The sequence below is a fragment of the Heterocephalus glaber genome, unplaced genomic scaffold (genome assembly GCF_053883595.1).
Source record: "Heterocephalus glaber isolate CG9 unplaced genomic scaffold, H.glaber_assembly_v1.0 deba00001465, whole genome shotgun sequence".
In the NCBI taxonomy this organism is placed as follows: domain Eukaryota; kingdom Metazoa; phylum Chordata; class Mammalia; order Rodentia; family Bathyergidae; genus Heterocephalus; species Heterocephalus glaber.
The window spans coordinates 25518634-25538715 of NW_028258312.1; positions in this window are offsets into that span (position 1 = coordinate 25518634).

Sequence of the window (20082 nt, forward strand, 5' to 3'; positions counted from 1 at the left end):
TAGATTAGTTATTAGTATCAACAAGAGTAATTTTAGCGACTAGCAATTAACCCCTCAGGTGCCCCCCATTTGTGATGTTGTAGAGTGGTTCGTGAAAATCTTCAGAGAGCGTGGTTAATGGCATGGAGAATCAATTGTTTCGTGTCCAAAGACAAAGCTGCATCATTAAAAGAAAAAATATCATCTGATGGAATGGAGACATCGTGAGGCCACTTACTTTGTAGATTATGTGTGTGTGGAGACTGAGCAGGGAAAGAGTTTTGCTGAAATAAAGGTAAGAAAATGATTGCACTAGCTAGAAAAGCTGAAATTGTATTTTATTTTCAAAACGACTTTAATTTTGATTTGAGTGATGTTAGATATTTTTTCTGCACCATTTACCAAGCTCTTCTCTTTATTCAATTATTTTACAGTGAAAAGTCAAATAACATTTAATTTACTGAGGATTATGTAGAACCAGTTGTTGAAATCAGACGTGATTTATAGCATCTGAAATAATTCTGTGTACTCTTGTCTAATTAATTATATTTATTGTAGACAGTAAATATTTCTGTACATATTAATTATACTTTTGCTATTACACCTGAAAACACATAGATTGATTTAAATCACATAGTCACAAAGGGCATTATTAACAAAGTTAGGACATCAAGCAAAACACATCCACTTGTCTGAAAAGTGAAAAGATAAGATTTCGTGTTAAATAATTTGAATGTATATACATGCGTATGTGTGTATACATACATATAATTTCCTGCTTCAGTTTTACCTAACAATGCCACTCATATTATAAAAGAATTATTCATCCATTGTGTTTTGGTGGATTATTTAGGTTATTCTATAAAGTCACAGTTTTTTGCGTACAGATGTTTGTAGCAAGTTATTAAATGCCAGCATTCAGTTGAAAGCAATCACAAGCATAGCTGGCAGCTCACAAGTAGATGCATTTTTTTCCTGAGGAGGTAATCGGTGCACCTCAAACCCTGGACATCAGGCCTGCGGAGAAATCACCGTTGTAAGCAAGGTGGATTTAACAGCAGCTTCCTTACAGACTCACGTGTTTAATTAGCTGATGGAACAGATAAAACAGTAGTGGCCAAAGAGAAAATAACATGAACGTGTTGTGTAGTCCTTACTGTGTCGAACACACTATTAGCAATAAAAATGGGTGAGAATTAACCACAACTTTTTCATTTTCTGAAGAATTGAAATTTTATAACTCACTCGATTATAAAACAATTGCAGGTCCCCAAAACAATTCACTCAGCAGTAAAACTGCCCCAGTTTCACACTTTGTCTCTACATTCAGGTCGATGAAGCCAAGTTAAGAAACGTGGATAAGGCCGATCTTGGCGATGATGAACGAAACTGAGATTAGCCTAACTCTAGGTCTCATTTTATATTTTTAATGTATAAATGCGACTTCAAGAAACAGATTCCACATGTCATATGCTTCTTGATATCGTACATATTGTCTGTTTATCTTTTAGCAAAACTCTCCTATCTAAAATATGTCCATATTAAAGATACAGCAGATATGATAAAATAGTGCTTTTAGGCCTGCATATGTTACTTATAGGAACTACCTAAACAAATAAGTAACATTAAGAGTTTGTAAATTCTGTCATCCAAATAAATTAAATAAATCTGTCATCCAAGACTTATTGTATTAGTCCATGTTTGCAGTGTATAATGATCACATTGTTTGTGGGGAGTTGGTTCATACACATAACACAGCTTAATTCTTTTTTATCCCCTCCTTCCCCTTCCCTCCACCTCTTAGTCTTCTTCCCTCTCGCCAAAGTTCTGCTTCCCTGTTTCTTATTATCTATCTTTATTTTGTTCTTTGCTTTATTTATACTTTGGGCTCCTCACATAAAAGAAGCATGAAAATTCTTTTTAATTAGTACCTTTAGAACTTGGTACCAGAAAACATATGATGAATAGCATCACTGTTAAATTGAAAATGTAAAATCACATGATGATTACTGATAATAGTAAAAAGTAAGTTTTGCCAAATTCAGAATATATTTTAATCTCTTCAGTTACAGCATTTTGATTCAATTTGAGAATATAGAAATTTGATTTATTTTCAGATTTTTTTTAAAAAGAAAAAAGGAATACAGAGAATTCCATATTTAAGAAAAAAAGAATTTGAAGAATTATGATGATTCTAGAGATTCTTGGATATCAAATAATTTTCAAAGTAGGATTTTTGAGGCATTAAATGCAAATAATTTCAGAGTAAGTAAATTCAAACATGACCAACTTCAACACTGGTGTGAGATGGTTGGGAAACCACATGACATTTGTCACAGGACCAAAAGCAGATGGTAAGGGGGGGGGGATCTCTTTTCTAAACTCAAATAATAACTACAGATTGAATTATACTAGCTGTTCATTAAGGCGGTCAAATCAAGGGTTCTGGTGGTCCACCTTGTATGTCCTCAGACCTACAAGCCCATCAGCCATGCATTTTTCACAGTTGGAGCATCTGGACTTGTCTGGTCTGGAATCCTGACGGCCTGAGACTTTCCTTTCCTCAGTAAATGCCCATAGTAGACTGACTGAGATTCTCTCATCAAGGAAGCTTATCAAAAGCCCTCTAGGCCTGAAGTTACTGCTCTACCAATGCAGTTTCAAGGGTAGATTTCAACACTTAGGACCAGAGAGACTTATGTCAATCCTCTGGGTGAAAACGAGTATTTTGAGAGAAAAAGGAGTATTTTAAAATCAGCCCTTTTCAGACCAGAGCAGGCCATCTGCCTCACGTGGCTAGCAAGAGCCCAGAGATTTTAGAATCAGCATGACAGGGGGGCAGACTGCTCTACGCATGTACTAGGTCCACACTTTGGTACCGGATGTAGTGACATAGTTAATTTGCCTTTTGAGTTAACGGCAGGCACATTTGTTAACATTCTGAATGTCCTTGGAAGTAAGTTAAAAGTTAATACTCCTATTAATACCATAAGGGTTTTGAAGGCTTGGTTGTGGGAGGAGTCCCTGAACCTCAGGATGAGAATTCTCGTCAGCCGATGGCTACCAATGAATTTGACTTGAAAGTCACTCCTTGGTCCCAACAGTGTGTGTGGATTGATTTATTGTGGCCTTGTGACATGAAGTCACCTTTGAAACAGAGCAAAACCTGGCCATTACTGTGGGAGCAGACTCTTCTCTGGTGGCTCTGTCTCTTAGGAAGAAATATATTATGTCATTTCATCTTCAAGGCTACCTAAAGCAGAATTACTATTGTCTCTATTTATTCAGTTGAGGTTTAGTAATTGGTTCTAATTTACCTAGACTGGTAAATCCAGGATTAGAAATCATGCAATTGGACTCCAGGCCCTGAGACTTCTTCTCTTCACTCTTCTTTTGGTTGTCCTAATTCTGTCTCCAGATTTCAAGTGGGAAGAGCTATTCAGCAGACTCCATCCTGTCTTTTGCCTTAATTCTTCACTCTACTTCACCTCCCATTTTCTGTTTTAAGGTATTCTCTGTGTTCTTTTCTTGTAACTTCTCATCACAGTCGGGAAAGGGGCCTATGGTATTTGGAAGGTGTGCAGGCCCCAGTTGTGCTGGTAAGAGGGAGGTGGAATCTGATTTTTTTTAGTTATGGACATGAATCCAGCTGGTTCTACCCCACCCTAATCCTCCACAAAATGGCGAAGGAGTAAACACACATGAGTGATCATTCATCTGTGAGATCTAAGAGAAGCAGATCAAAGAAAGGTGGGGACAATTTAATACAACAGATTTTAATATAGGACATGAAAGATAGGAAAATATACAACTGCTACATGAATTAGATTTGTCCAGCTTTTCCTAAGAAAGGAATCTCATTGTCTTCAATGTTTTTGTCTTTTGCTTCGAAATAATGTATTTACAAATATTTTTTAAAATATTTTTTCAAATATAAGTATAATGAAAACATTTTTAATTAAAATTTTAAAGTTATTCATCTAAAAACTTCTCTCTAGGCATTTCTGTTACATAATTACTTGAATTCTGCTACCAGTAACAATCATAAACACTTAATTTTTCATCAAAAACAGACCAAATAATTGAAAGGCTGGACAAAAACATGGTTTGGAGTTCAGAGCCCATGATATTTAAATCTCTTTATTTTAGAAGCTGCTTTACTTTAATTAAAATAATTTAACATTATTAACATTTTGTTCCTCAAAATAGTCTATGTAAGTACTGTCTTTATTTAGAGATTAGGAAAATAAAACAGGTGATGTTTTATTCAAGATCTCAAAGTAAATCTATGAAAATAGCCAATTTTTCACTATGAAAATTAAATGGAAAATTGAGACAATCACCCACATAATAAAGTCTCAAACTGCCATTTTATGTATTGATTGTATTTTTTTTCAAATGAAGGTTCTTTTTTTTCTTAAGAGCAAATTCCTAAAGTAGGTATTTTTCTCTCCTTAAGAATGACATTATTTAATTATGGAACAAGAAAGCTTTAGACTGACTGACTCACGTAGCATTTCTTTTGGTATGTCTATTTAAAGAAAGTCATAAAGGAGAAAATCACAGCATGGCAGCTATGTTAATGACTGATAAAAATATAAAGTGGAAGACATTTTTTCTATACACAATTAACCTTAAAAAAACAACTACATTAAATAGCTGGCTTTGATAACTATATACTCCAGTTTTGTTTTGTTTTTTATGAATTCAAATGCCCAAACTTGAAAACCATATTCTTCAGCATTTACAACAAGCTAATGAATTATCCTAAGGTTTATTTACTAACAGACTGATTTTCAAATAAACACTTTTTAATAGAAATACAGGAATTAAAATATAAAAACTTGAAGCATGAGTGCAAATGTCACCAAGGATGAGGTAGAAATATGTTTCACTTATAAAACCATTCATGATTCTTCCTCTAGAAAGGGACTAGAGAATAAAAACTACAGCTATAGCACTTGATGGTCTTAGTTGCCCCTTTAAATAAGAAAAAACAAAAAATCCTTAGTCTCTTCGTATCCTAATATGCAATGTAGAAGCACAATGGTATGTGATTTTCCTGCGGGAACTGTTTCCTCTCCTTAAATCACAGCATGATCTTAGAAGTCTCACTTGCTTTGAACTTCTGATTCAGCATATGAGCAGTTCAAAGAAAAGGAATTGTTTTCCTCTCCTCTCCTCTCCTCTCCTTCTTCCACCTCCCCCTCTTCTGCCTTAGGAAAGGTTGAATTGAATGGAAAGTGCGATATGAACACCATGGCAACTCTTGGGATTAGTGGATGAGTTGCTGTGTTGACTCCCCACCAGCTACTGTCTTTGGAGTGTGGATGTCAGAGGAGTTTCAATGGGTACCAGGATCTTCTTGAATAAAAAGGAAAACATAACAAACCAAACACATTAATTAGCCAAAATGTAAATTCCATAAAAATAACTTGTCTTTGAGAATCAAGGCAGATGGACAGTGATGACTCTTTTGTCCACAGAGGTCATCTGTGTGAGTCTGTTCAGAGTGAAGTACTGATAAAGATGACACGCATGACTCTGGTGACTGAAAAGCACTGTTGTTAGTTCTCCATTCTGGAAAACATTTACTAAACTAGTGTGGAGGCTGATTAACACAATACTTTATGAAATTTTCCCCCCAAAAAAGAGTCATACCTGAAAACTTAAAATTCAGATGACAGTTATAGGTCTAGATGGCTAGCTTCAGCTAGTGTTTAGTCAATAAAAATTTGGGTTTGAGCCATTACTAGCTTAATCTCCTCCCATTTTGATAAGAACTTCTTATATTACACAGATTTCCTTGTGCCTTGTTCCTTGAAGCTGTGCTCAAACACTGCCTAATAAGAAAACATACCTGACATCTGTTCTATTTTGTTAGGTCCAGATTGGATCGAATGCAAACTTTGTTTGAAAAACATAAGATATGAAATGATACTTTTAATGTGTTGTAATTGGAGGCATTCATTTGTTTGCATGAAGAAACCAGAATCATAGAACTGAAAAGGTTCTGTTTTCAAACAGAAAAAATAATATCCATCATCATTGGATTTTATTGTCCATCTTGTTCGCAATTTTAAGTAAAAAAGGATTAGCTATATATTGATCATTTTAATAGAACACCAAATAATAGTTACACAATTCATATACTGTCAAGAGGTAGGCCTTCCACTAGCAGCCCCTTTTTTTCATTCTTACTGCATATCTCAGACAAGAACTGAATACTAACTGAAAAAATCATTCTACATTATGCTGAGGGTAAAAGTTTCTTAAGAAAAGCACCAGTTTGATCTAACTTGCTCTATAATGTCCAGTGCTTAATGTTATTATGGATAGATAACACAATCCATGTTTGACATATAAAGTAAGTCAGCCAGTCAGCTTTTATTCATTGGGTTTTTGTTACCACTTTGGCTGTTACTAGATTGAGGCAGAGGTGGGATCACCTAAGCTCTAAGTTCCCTAACTACTGGAGTTTAGCTGTAATAGAGAGACACACAAGGTAAGAGAATGACTTACCATCTAATCAGACATGGCCAGGTCAACAGCAATAGGAGAACACAACAGACTTGCATGGCCTGGATTTAGCACTGCATCTTTACCTGGTCCAAGGGAGCCAGAGGGTGGGCACTGACTGAGATGCAAGTATGGAAGCTGCCTTCTTGGGAGGATGCGAAACAGACCCGGGGGATCTGCTGTGACATGATCCTCCTTCTCTGTTAATGAAAGAAACCAAGATGAAGAATTCAACAAGTGAGCATGGACACAAAGGGCAGGTAGAGGAAGTCTACCAGGGAATTTTATATCTTCACCTTTATCTTAGAAGTATATGCAGTCCATTTGCATGTGGTAGATCCTGCAGTTGTTTAAAGACTGACACTCCAGTCATTAAAGGGCATTAATTAGAGCAAGGAAAAGTCTCATTCTGGGAGGCCCATGCCACAGGCAGTGACAGATGGTTACCTAGATGGAAGAAATACAGCGGAAGTCTCTTGGTCAAACTGGGGTAGAGAATCTGAGCTCACAGGGCCAAGTGTGACTGTCCAGCATGGAAGATCCAAACTTCCCAAAGCTAGTCCTCTGTCAGCTTCCTGGTCCAGGTTGACCAGAAAGAAAAGACTGTCTTCTGAAAGAGGAAGGATTCAGAGCCTAGAAGCCTAAGAAATATACTCTAGAGCATCCCACTGGTGAAAAGGGAAAGAAATTGGAGTTATTTTCAATTGACATCTCCTAGTGGAGTTCCTCACAGACTACAAATTTCACTACAGAGGAAGTGGGAATGGCAGACAAGACCTTGAATAAATTTCCTTTGAACATACTTTATGCAAAACAAAGCTCCATTGGTCATAAGGGGAGAAAACAAATGAAAAGATCTCTTCAGAAAGCTAAAAATCTAATACTTACAAAGAAAGCAATACTGAAATCCTTTCCATGTAGAAGAAGCTGAGAGCTACTCACACGTATTAGATGATGGAGCTAAAAGTCTCTGCCTATACCACAAATAATAATTTTGAAACTATAGTGTTGAAGGACAGTCCAACCTAGGGCTCTAAGAACCAACCCAACACTTGTATACACTTCAACAAGCCTTATTTAAATACAACAATGCTTATGAAGAGACAGGAAAATTCTAAGACTGGGCCAACAAGATGCATGGAAAATTGCTCTCCAGCCAGTCAAAAGAAACAGAAAAACTGAATGTCGTGTCATCATTATTGGGAATAACGCTCAAATCTACCTGTTACGTTGCTCCTGGAACCATTCCACAAGCTCCAGATAACTGCCCCGCATGCTCTTCTCAGGATAATTCCAGGACCCTAAAAACTACATATCTCCAAATTCCCACTCTATTTTCAAATTTTGTCTTAATCACTAAGTAAGTGTGCCTGTTATTTCAGCATTTTTGGAAAGTAGTTATTGAGGTCTGTCTTCTTTTGCTATTAAACATTTCCTGTAACAATCCAGCATTCTTTTTCTAAACTGAATATGTCACAGAAACCTATAAATCGCAGTAACCAGAACTGGAGTTTTATGATTTTCCCCCCAAGCTATTAGAAAGATTCCTCATTAGGTTCTTATGCAAGGCCAAAGAGAATAAAATGACCCAAGGGACTGATATGTTTTTGTTTTTGTTTTTGCAGCCAATATTGGCTACACTAAAGAAACTTTTGTTTAAGAAATAAAGCTCAGGAGAACTAATTTCTAAATTCAATGCCATGATATGCACATGTAACACAATATACAAGCAGGTAGTAAAAGAATAAGCTCAAAGAATCACTTCAGATCAGCAAAAATGAAAAATAATTTTCCTGATGGAGAAGATGATAGTGACTATGAATGACAACCTGTAGCCAATCTTAAAATTCCAGAGTAACATAATATGATACATGAGGAGAAAAAGTCAGTTGGCTGCACAAAAGGCAACAAACACATTCATCCATCAGAAAGCCATGGAGTTCCCCGCATATATTTAATGTAGGAGATCATGATCAGGATGCTTATGATTTCACTTTGGGCATCTTCCAGAGGTGGAGACAGTAGTTGTGTATGGAAGTTAAGAAATTTAATTCACTTAATGCTCTGAGAAGACATCATCGCTAAATTAAGATAGAGAAACTTGAATTCACTTTAATCTTTTCCAGTGGAAAGTAGAAAGTGCACAAAGATTCTAGAGTCCTCCCACTTACATTGCTAGGCATGACTAGAAATTACCATATAGCAAGTATATCAAGTAGCTATTTCATTGTGATAAATTGCAATCAATAGTAGTAGAATTTTCAGAAGGGAAAATATATCTCATAAATATATGGTCTATACTAAGAGAAATTTATTATGAGAGATAATCAGAAACTCAAAAATTTGCACATCCATAATTTGGCATAAAGGAATGTTATTTAAGTTTTAAAGAAAATACCTAAAAATTAAAACTAAAATTGCCAATTGATCTTGATTTCTTATTTTTAAATATAAGTCAGTGATCAAAGAAGGATTTTTTCAAGCCATTTGAAAGCAGTTAAGCACTAGTGTAAAACAAAGTTTTCAATTTGAATTATATTAATTATTGTTCATATTATTGTATTCTAAATCTGTGTTTTCTTTAATTTGAACTTACCTACTTAACTACTTGTTACCCACAGGCCTACCCCCAAAGGAAGTGTGACTGTGCAGTGCACAATTTCCACTTGTGTTCCTTTCAGAGCTGCAAGAGATTGCAGCCTTGTAAAGGAGGACAGGACTAGTCCAGGGGTGACTACAGGGCTTCTGACAGATTACTCTGATTAACATAACCGGTCATTAAAATCAAATGCTTCTATCCTCCTAGGTATTTCACACTCATTTCAGCTATGCTACCATCGCTCAAACCAATAATCGGAGCCTCCTTTTGATAAACTGTCGTTAGAAGCCACTGGTCCACTTTTGGAGAATTTTATAATGGAAAACTTTGTCCAATAACCTGACCTTGGGAAACATGGAATTAAGTTTGATAAACAGAGATGTTTCCTTTGGACTTAAAAATAAAGTATGACTTCTAAATAAGAGTATTTTTCTAGCAGCTAAAAGGCTCACTTTGAAGGGAATTCCAAAAGAAAAGCTTGACAAATGTTTGGGGCAATAGAGAGGGGAGAGGGCTATGGCTTCAACGAAATGTATGTATAAACTTTCAGGGAATTTGTTGTAAAAAAACACAAGCCAAATTGTTGCATTGTTTTGTGGTCAATACTTTCTAAGAAAACACAGTGGAGAAGTATTGCTGGCTGATTTTCTTATGAATCTTGCCAATGGGACCTAGGACTTTAACATATTGCCTGAGAGTTAAGGTATTTAACTTCTCAAATTTTCCCTCCAGGAAAGGGTTTGGCATTTCCAAACTGCCTTAGCAGATGTTTCCATGTTGTCCACATGCTGAATGAGAAAATTAATGCATATAATCTGTGAATATGCAACTGGGGATGAAAGGGCAGGCCTTATCAGGTCAAAAGAAAGCCTTTAGTGCTTATGCATAAATATCTTTCCTAGAGTCTGATTACACTGAAGAGTTCTAATAGTTTATTTTCATCCCAGTGAATCTCAGAGTAATTATACCTGAGTCCATTCACGAATTTTTCATGTGCAAACTCCAGAGAGAAAGTGAAGCAATCTTAAAATGTTATGAAGTTCTGGGCAAAAAATACTGTAAAAATTCTGTCTTGGAAATCAAATTTTCTTAAATCTTTCAAAAGACAGAATTCAGAGAAAAATGAAGCTTCTGACAGAGCCATCACATGTAGAATCATCACATGTAGAAAGCATTATTTGGGGTACTTACCAACTTCAGAAATGACAATTGAAACATTCTGTCAAATTTGTCCCAATGAATCTACCACAAAGAAACATTATCATGATAAGTGAGATTTCTCCAAAAACAGATGACTGGATGTTACTATCAGTTTTTAAAAATCCAGTATCTATTTCCTTTAACTACAAGCTCTCTTAATAACAGGATTACTCCAATTTAAATGAGAATTAGTTCCCCTAATAAATTGAATTTGGCACATATGACTGAATAAAAAGCATATATAATCTAGCAGAAACTATTTGTTGTCCAGAAGGCAGTAGAATCCAGAGTATTTTTGACATGATTATTCAATTTCAAAGAATTATTTAGTTTTTATTTGTATGTCAGAAGCACAGAACTTCTTGAGTTCATGTTTTTCTAAGGGAAGGGAATCATGTTTTATGTATACATCACATAATTCTGCAACTTGGTATTTTGGAAGGCTTGGGAAGGTATAAGTCAAAAATATCTTTAGTTTTCTAAAGCACATTGATAAGTGAGTTATTTAAGCCAAAAGAAAAAAAAGCTATATGAATGTGCATAGGGAAACTAATTCTATGAAATAAGCTGTTTTCTGTGTTTTCCACAATGCGAATTAATTAAGTAAAATATGTAGCATTTTTTCTTTTTTACTATAGTTCTATTACAAATTGATTGAAACCATTTTATACTATTGTTAAAAGTGCTAAATAAGGAACAATTTGGGCAGGGTGAGTAGTTGCTTATGAATATGTACAGACATGGAATTTCAGTCATAGATCGCTGAATTTACTAAGAGATCACATTATATGCAATTTGATCACAAAAGACCACAAGATACCATGATCAAGCAGAACTTAATGTTAAGGAAAGTAACAGGGGCTGGAATTATTATTATACTTTAATGTTGAAGCCCAAATAATTTCTGACTTGTTTGTGATCTCTAAATGTTATAGAAGAGAAAGTAATCGGAGAGGTGACTACAAATTTCCTGACAGTATGAGTGTGTGGCACACCCCAAATGTTGTTAATTATTCTCACAAATGGAGGAGAGTGGAACAAAAATGTTAATAGTTTAGTTACTATAATGCTTTACTATTAAAGAGAATCATTTTAATATAATTTTCTGAGTCACCTTAAAAGAATTAAAATCACAGCATGTTTTAAAAGAGGAAAACAGGAGGTATAATTTAAAGACATTTAAAAAATACTATGCTTACAACTTAAATAGTTATTTCATATTCTAGCTATTTACCTAAGAGAAAGGACACTCTAACATTGCCATCTGATGAGTGACTTAAAAATTTATCATACATGAGCAAACAATTCTCAAATTTCCTTTAGAAACACAAATCAGCAAAGGAACTTAACTAATCAGAAGAAGATTAAGAGGAAACACTTGAAAAAAATCAAATCTAGTGAAAAGAAAATTAGCATCAGATTTTGTCACTTAATTATCTATGTCCTACATAAGAAATTTTAAAGATTTTAAACTGGCTTACAGGATTTATAAAAATGTATGCACAACATCATACTTTCAAAGGAAACTATCCTCTAACACATAGCTTGACAACATTTTTGGTCAATTAAATAATTTGCTCAAAGTGTTTTAAAATAATAAAAGAATTGATTCAAAAAGTATTAGGTATAATTTTAAATGTTTAAATTTGCACTTAGATTGTTATGTGAGGTGGAAGTATAATTAAAAATAAAAAAGCAAGATTCATAAATTATATTATTTGATGTCAAATGTTTAAAAGTGTTTAAAGAATACAAGGCCTAACTTCAAAGTTCGAACTCACAATTTCAGGAAATTCCATGAGTAAAAAATGTTGATAAGCAATAGATAAAGTTTTGAGCAAGTTTTATATTATTAACTAATAAAATTTAATTATAAATGAAATTTCAAAAATTTTAAAAGCTGAGTAAAATTAAATATACAATATAAAAAAATAAAATGTCTAAAAACAACAATTTTGTAGTTTTTTCAGTTTTTGTGTTTATGGTATCCAACTTTAAATTTTTATTTCCTATTCACATTTTAGAGAATCAAGATTTAGAGATGGATTTTAACAAGAAAATACAACATTTGCATTCATTCCTGTTTTATATCTTTCAAGAAAATATCTTTGTTAATCCTTTATTTTCAAGTAGTTACTATTATTTTTAATTTATTGAGTAGAAAACAGTTCACCAAGATAAAGTTTTTTTTTCAATTCATGCAAACCTTTATTTCTATAGTCCTCTAAGACAATTATAGCTACCACAGAATTTTTTCAGATATCATTTTCATTGCATATCATGTTGTTTCTTCAAATAATTATTTTTCATGAACTGCAGATTATTTATCCCCTATATTAGTTTAATCTAAATATAAACATATTATTAGTTTAATAATTGTAGTGTCTGACTTTTTTAACTGAGATTATCTTTAACTGGACCACTAAATGGCTTTTTAACTACTGTTTTTTGCACAAAAAAGTTGTCTTTATACCTGAACATCTTCTCTCTTCTCCTTTTCATCCTTTTCTTTCATTTCCTTCTCTTTTCTTTTCTGTTTTTTGGGGGGGCTAAGATTATTGAATCAAATAACTGTCTAGAGGGAAGAGCAGATGTTATTACCTGTAGTCAACTGGTAAGAAAAATGAAAACCTTTATCACATGAGAAATGTTTAAGGTAAGCAGATTTACTCAGTCTAAAGCCTGAAATCAAAGAGTAGAAGTTGCAGTCCGGCACAAACGTTTAATTCTTGTTTGGGAATTTTTGGTGGAGTATCTCTCTGAAATGCAGTCTGCTGGTTGTTTATAGAGACTGACAGCTAATTAGCACACAGTCTTAATGCAGAAGTCGCCTCTCTAGCAGACGTGCTCAAGTTATGCTGAGGTGATTGTCATAAAGGGGTTGCTGCTGGGGGCCCACAGATGGCAGAAAAGACAGCTCAGGAACGCACACAGCCCAATAATCAAGATAGCCCTAAAATCTGGGTGAGTTTTCCACTCTGATTCTGGCAGCAGTCTCTATTCAAATATCTTGGGTTGTTATGTCCAAGTGGCTTACTTTAAAGCAGCCTTGTCATCAAAGGGGTCCCAGAGTCAAGAATAATTATGATAATTACCCAGAATTGCACCCCCCTAAATAATCATAATGATAATCCTCAGTCTCAACCAAGTATAATATTGTTTGTGCAATACACTGCTACATTCAAAAAGATGAAGTGCTAGACAACTACGATCTATTCTTGACTGACAAAGCAGCTATAATTGTATGACTTTCTGGGATAATGGTTTAAACAAAAGTAAATAGTAAAAAAAAAAAAAAAAAGTCCCCCCCTAAAAAAGAGGATTGGAAAGCTTAGCTGTGTTTAGTGCCCATTGATGAAAGCAGCGTTCTCCGATCCATGCTGCTATTGTTGGTTTTAGTTTAGCTCCCTCTCAATCAATATCTAACAGGGCATGATTTAATAAGGTTTTATAATCTCCAAAAATGAGGGGGGGTGGGTGGTTGTGGTATTGTCATTCATCAAAGGGGGCCTTTCAGGTTTCTTTGCTTTCACCTGCTGAGACCCATTTGGTCCCTTTCAAAGAGAATGCAATGACAAAATGAATGAGAAATGCTAGAAAAAGAGTCCCTTATTCTACCCAATAGTATAATCAATGGGTACTTGCAATCCCTATTGTACCTCACAGAGGTAGCTGTAAGACAATTAAATCTCGCTTCTCAGGCAAATGATTTTGCTAGTTAACCTGAAACAGCCAACAATATTGAAGAGAATGAATGCATCTGAAGCAATGATGTAATGGGATACCGCCCCGCCAGAAAAGCACGCATGTGTGTGGACATGTGTGGACATGTGTGGACATGTGTGTGTTTGTCTCAGCACTCCATGGTCACAGTTCTCATGATTCATAGCCCTGTCAGTATTACATGGATGGGTGGCAACAATTTTTAAACAATTTCACAATCTGTCCTCTTTTAATTTCTATTTTAAGTGAACATGAAAAAATTCCTATTTGTGCAGCATTATAGACTCTAAACCATGGTTTCATAAACAGAAAACATTTACATAGTTAACATCAGTTTGATGTGACAAGCAATTTAGTTTTAATTTCATTTGGATCAGCTAAATTCAATTTCTCTTTCCCTTGGTACATTCATTGCTTGGATGTTAAGGGAATCTTGTCCTTTGAAGAGACACTCATTTCAGCTTGCATTATTTGTCCATCTTTAGTTGTATGGGTTTAATATTTTATTTCTAGTATTGTCTACCAAGAAATCTTATGGTTTACTCTTTTATAGAAAGAGTAAAATGTGAGCACTGATAAAATTGCATAGCACACACAAATTCTAAAAGGTTTGTGAGGAAAGATTATACCCTTGTTGAAAAGGCCTGTGACCACTGATAAATATTAAATAGAAAATAAAGGACACAAACAGATCCGATCGATAAAGCTGAATGTTATTTCCAAATAATTTAAATTGTTAAATTTTTAATACTTTAAATGTTAGAGGGCATAATTTAAATATACTCTTAATTTCCCTTATATCTCACTTATGTTGAAAATGTCCATATCCATAGTCCTTCCCTAAAGTTCTCTAGGAAATTTCAACCAGTTATTATTTACAATAACTTCCAACTTTTCCTGAAGCAAAATCTTGTAGTTAATTACATATAAAAACATGTAACGAGCATAGTTTTGTCCCTGAATGTACTTATTTTCTTTTCTATCTAAGACTACTTTTAAAAATAAAGAGTGTGCTGTTAACTTAGGAGATCTGTAACCCCAAAATGTTTTGTTGACCCAAACGCACAGGTATCACAGATGTATGTCTGTGCAGAAGTGAATAGGTATTTTCATTATGCTATGCAGACTTTATACATAAATAAAATGAGGCCTTCATTAGTGTTTCTCAGCATAGTTCTCTCAATTATCCTGAAATTTTGAAATTAACTCTCAGGAAACTGGAAATGTTGCCTTACATGACCTCTAAGGCAGTAATATTTGGTACCAGAATTTTACATATTTTAGATTATTTTTTAAACCTGTTATTTTTGTTGTGTTTCAATCATAAAGGAATAAAAAAATCCCTGAGAAAAAGAAATTGACCTGAATAAAACGATGTATTCATTCGTAATGCTGAGTTTAGCAAGGATTGCAGCACCTGACTGTTCTGGCTAGCTCCAAATGAGTTGAGCTAATTGGGGTAACCCAAGCCGATGGCCATTTGAAAGACTCGAGGTCAGGTGTTTTATTGCTGGGATAGTATTCAAAAAAAATGACTGTGAGGGATGAACGAAGAATTATGTCAAGAGCATTCAGCATTACTGCCACTGAAGAGAGAGGAGGGGAAAAACATTGTGAAGAAAAACATGTCATTTTCTAAATGAGTGAGGGAGGAGGATGGGAAATAATGTGGCCTTCAGCTGTTGGTTTATTATGTTTCCATTCCCATGATCCACGTCTGTTTTAGGCAGAAATAGTTCTACTTTCAAAACAGTTGCACTCTGCCGCTTTGCTTTCTTGGGGCGTATAAAACCTCGCTGTGTAAGACATGTAGATGAGGTGTGTTCTTTGTGGTTGTTTGTTTCCCCATCTCCTGTGCTATTTCCCTGGGTCTATAGCAAATCTTAGCATTGTTGTCTGATTTGCCATGGAACAGTGAACATTGCTTTTCCTGGCCAAATCATCCAGTGTTAAGTGCTATGTGATACAGATCAATAGGGTTTCTACAGCTGTGCAAAAAGGGCAATGCTGTTTCTGTTAATGATTCTCAAAGAGAGTGTGGCCTAGTGGTTAAAGGATTAAATTGGGTGTTGAGGCTTTTGATGTCTTGAATTCTAATTCTACCTCAGCTTTCCATTCCTGATGAAGCCGTTGGCAGTTTTGTTCATTGTGATCCACAACCCAACACCCAAGGGTTACATTTTTGGAGATATATGGATCATGTGATCATCGGAGTGATAAAAGTGATAAAAGTCTGACTGCATAGCAAAGAAGATTGGAAAACCATCCACAGTGATGTGGCTGCAACCATTCCATCAGAGTGATTGTTCATATTACTTTTCACACATCGTTTCTTCGTTTCAGGCTCTTCTTCCATGGCATCAGAGACCATGTACATGAAGTTTCAGTCAAACTGTGGCAAGGGCACAGTTGGGTTCTGGTTACCTACATTTTCTTCAGGAACAGCCTAGGTTTTCTTTCATGTGAACTCCTCATTGGTGGCACTGTAATGCACTGCCATGTAGAAAACAGCCTTGGCAGAGCAGTTGGTTTTTCATTGCCATTGCCAGTGCCAGGTGCAAATGGTTAATCTACGGATAAGCAACACACCTTCGCCCTTTCGGTCTGGGCCAGAGGCCTGTGTGAGCGTGTGGACGTGGATGGTTACGTGTGCATGTGAGAGAAAAGAGGAAGAAATGGAGGCAGAGATGAGTGTTGTGAGTGTGCATCGTTAACAGTCCTTGGAAGGGAGGCCAGGCCCTGGATAGTCTTTCCTGCTCACATTTCTGGATTCCAGGTGACCTGAATGCTTTCCTCCCTCGCTTGATCTCTTCTTTCTTTCCTTCCTTCCTTCCTCTCCTCCTTTTCCCTTTCTCCTTTCTTCCTCTTCCTCTCTGTCTGTCTGCCCCGTCCTCTCTCTCTCTCTGCCTCTGTCTCTCTCTGTCTCTCTCCCCTTCCTTCCCAATTCATTTTGGAAGACTATCACATATTTTGTGAACAATTCACTGAAGTACCAACCCAGAGGAGCAAATACACACTATTCTTGGTGTCAGCAATTAACAGGGGTTCAATACTTGCTGGATTCAAGGGTCTGTGGCTTCGGTCTAGTGTGTTTAATTTTCTTTAACTTTATTTGTTAGATATGTATTGGGTAGACTGGGAAATGTAGTCCTTTGTAGTTCCAGGCAGGGGGAGGACTCTAGGTTTGGAGGCTGATGAAACTGTAAAGAGAAAGACGGCGACCCTCACTGGCTTTGGAGGCCTCTGGGCCTTGGTCACGGGCAGCCTGCTGCAGGCAGTGCATTGTGGGAAGGCACTTGGTGACAGCACTCAAGAGAGCTAGAATTTATGCATTTGTACTTTTCTTGAATTTTAGCAGAGCTGGCTTATGTTCCAATGAAGGAAATAAATGAAGTAACAAGCACGGTTTTTCCTCCAAAATAATAATGGAATTTTTTTTGCCATATCTTCCATATATTTTAAAATAAAAAGAAACCAATTTTAAGCATCTTAAAATATTATATTGTTTCCTATGACCCATATGCTTTTTCTGGTCTTCCACGACATCTTATTTTTCTTACTTTGTCTAACTTAAGATTTTTATTTTTAAAAATACAATTTAACTCTGTGATATTCTAAACTACCAAAGAGTAATTTTTTGTTGTTGTTGTTTTGTTTTTTGCAGAAGTGTATTTATTTTACTAACAATTTCCAGAGTAATGGTAGGTCTCTTTTTAATCATGACTCTACTATTTCATACCTGCTATTTATTGTCACAAGGGTGACTATGATAGTCCGTTATTTGAATATTTAACTATGAAAGTATTTCTATGCAATGAATTGCCCTATCAAGACCACCCATATAAAAGGACAGAAGTCCCTCAGAGAAAAAAAACAAAAAGAATGGAAAAACAAACCCAAACATTTGTTTTTTAAAGTGAGATCCTGATCAGTAGATTTCTCTTTGTATTTTATACACGCTGATATTACAGAAAACTGATTGACAAACGAAAAAATAATTCATTACTGGTTAAGTCTGTTTGATGTGGCTTCAATCATCATTTGAATTTGGATTTTCTGCTTGATCTAGTGCATTTACAAAAACATTTACAATTTTTTTCTTTTAATCTCTGGTTGTTTTTATCAAACTCTTTGACTATATAAATACAAAAAGAACAAAACAAAATCTTAGTCTGTGTCACCTGTGCCTTTAACTCATCATGAACGCTTGTGTCTCCTTTTCCATTTTATGAAATAGTTTAGCCTTTATTCACATTGAAGATCAAATTGTTAAAAATATTTTTAAAAGATTTTTATTAAAATAACCAATTACAATCCATCATGGAAACAATGTCTCTCAAAATCATTAATAAACTACTATCTTTCTGCAAGAGATCAAGTAGCTGAGTGGGAAGTTCTATTATATATAATATATCTAAATATCTATATTTATATCTGTGTATCTTTTCCCACTTCCCAGGTAGATTTTCAAGCAGAAAGCAACTCCATGCACCGCTGATGTAAAGTAGATAAATTCCAAAGGGAAAAAACCCAAAAAACCTCAGTGGCCTTTTTAAACCAGTTGAAATCACACTCAAGCAATTGTTTTAAAGTGTTACAGAACCACTTACTTTTAAAATTATTAAGGTATCAGCCTTGTTTTATATGTCTTATGATCAGTTGGCTAACTTGTCACTGCGAATGATACAGAATGTCTGTGGAGAAGAAATCAGTGTGCACTCATAGGGTTGCTGTTTCAAGGTCTACCCGTGTATCTGTTTTATAACAACTTGGATAATAATCACAAAATTTTGGGGATGGTACCGGAAGTGAAGATTTTGATTAAAAATTACAACCAGTTAAAACATAACTCATACGACTTATCCCATCTATTAATATGACAAATTAATTTATATTCTCATAAGCCAGAACTACAGAGAAAAACAAGATGTAACCTTGCCTATGAAGCATGTTTTGCCAAGTTGTCCTTTGATCCTTTAATATTTGCATTTTAAAGTGGTATAATTACATTATTGAATCTTTATTTTACTAAATGTCTTAACTAAATGTCCTGATAAAATGTCTGGTTTTCATAAATTTATGGAAATCAAAGCTAAGAAAACACTTCAAAAATGATACGTCTTTTTCTGAGACATTATAAAAGGAAAAATACAAATTTTTCAAGGTTGGGTAAAGATGAAAAATGTTTTTGGGAGTCTTTCAGATTTTGAACTGGTATTATTTTATATCAAAACTGTAAAACTCATTATATGTATAAACATAGCTATATCAGTAGCACTCCAGTTTGCCAATGTGTAATACCATTTTTGATCATATGTAAATTTGCTATAAGTGACTTTAAAAGGAATCTTTAAAAATATACTCCAAATACAACAGATTTGTCATTCATGCACTGCTGAGCATAGAGGCCTAATTTTACCTTTTGCTATTATTTTAAATCAAGGCACTTATCCCAAAGATCAAAACAGCTTTTACAATGGACATTTTGTGCAGGCAGGTAGCAAGCATGTCTGGTGGGAGATGGTAATTGCACCTGTTGTGGGGGTTCAGGGAGAGATATGTCTTGTGCATATATTGGGAACCTGGAAATACACCAAAAAGAAAGTATATCTCCAAGTTTGGGGGTAGATTACAAGGTGCCTACTGATCAGTCAGAAGCATTGAATACAGCAAAAAATATTGTATTTGAAGAGCAAGAACAAAGACATCTTTTGCTCTGCTGGTAGAGGATATTAAAAGGGGACAACCTCTCTTTCTGACAGCTTTAAATCCAGCTTTTCACATGACAGTGCTTAATGAGGGACCCCACACTATCAGATGAAGAAAAACAAGAGAATTTTTGATGAAACAAAATCAAGGAAAAGGGAGATAGCTGAGAACAGGTAAACTCTGTGTGCAGTTGTTTGAGCACAAGCGGAATGCAGACAATGCAGACGCGAGCCCCTCTCAGCCCCTATTAAGCGGGGCTGCATAACAAACAGCCCCCCCCCCCCCCCCAGAACTGAAAGCTGAAGTTCCCGGGGAGTCCCAGTCAGTTCCGCAATGACTTCTACTCTTCCAAA